Genomic DNA, 1,152 nt, shown 5'->3' on the forward strand with positions numbered 1-1,152 from the left:
CTTATTTTTTAGAGGAGAATTTCAAAACATTCTCTTGTAAGTCTAAGGTTGTTTAAAATCGGTTGGCTTATAAAAAGGTAGAGTCTCTTCAATAAAAGTTTCTATCTTTTTTATTTTACCTTACTTTTCTTTTTTTTCTTTTTTCATTTTTCTACAATTATATCCACAATAAAATCATCCTCGTCCGATTTGGAATCAAGTACAGTAGTTATATCTGTAACGTAACATTTAAAATAGCAACTTTGACAATATTATTTGCAGGAAACTGCCATATTTCTTGTTAGCGTTCGCGTTTACTTTCGAACTGGACATGTAAGCACGAATACACATGCTAATGACGTCACTTCCGGTATTCGGAAGTAGCACTATTAGCTCAGAAGTAAACGCACCCTTCGTAATATTAGATGTAATAAAGACAGAAATTTTTCCAGTTCAATGAAAGTGACTAAAAGTTGTAAATTTTGGAAATTTCCGTGGACACCTGGTCTTAAAACGGATTAGTTAGAAAACAAATGACTGTTAAGTTTAACAAATTTAGATTTTTACAGCTATGGTGAGAAACGTTTAAAATATACAACAACCCTGTCGCGTCCTAGTGATGCGACAAAAGAGGCATTTGACATTAACGGGTATCGGCGCCATCGGGATTTGGCATGCATATACGCACCGCACACCTACCAAGACCGTCTCTGATTCCATCCACGAGCCACTGGTAGGAAGCAATTTTAACTAAGCGGATTGTTTTAATATTTAAAAAGTAAAGAATATTTTATGTTATTTTTATGTATGTTTCTTCACAAAACTATATTTATAATTTTCTTTAAAAGTATATTCATACAATTGAATATTTTGTACCAGGTATGTATAATTGTATATCATCACACATTTTATTTTAACAAGTAAGTTTTTATAATTTTATTTTTAATTTTAGCCCTTATATTATGGCTAGCAATTTAGAATGTAATTGTGATATTGAAAATTTATTTCAAAAAGTTTTGGCTCGAGACCATATAATGAAAAAGAAAAAATTTGTTCGACATTTTCATGATAAAATTTATGAAGATATAAAATGGCTTTGTGGATGCATAAAAATGCAAAATTTGTTTTGTTGGCCTTGCCTACTATTTTCAAATAAAATTAGTGTGTAGAATG

Source organism: Centruroides sculpturatus, unplaced genomic scaffold, assembly GCF_000671375.1.
Source record: "Centruroides sculpturatus isolate CEXI.00-Female unplaced genomic scaffold, Cexi_2.0 scaffold172, whole genome shotgun sequence".
Classification (NCBI taxonomy): domain Eukaryota; kingdom Metazoa; phylum Arthropoda; class Arachnida; order Scorpiones; family Buthidae; genus Centruroides; species Centruroides sculpturatus.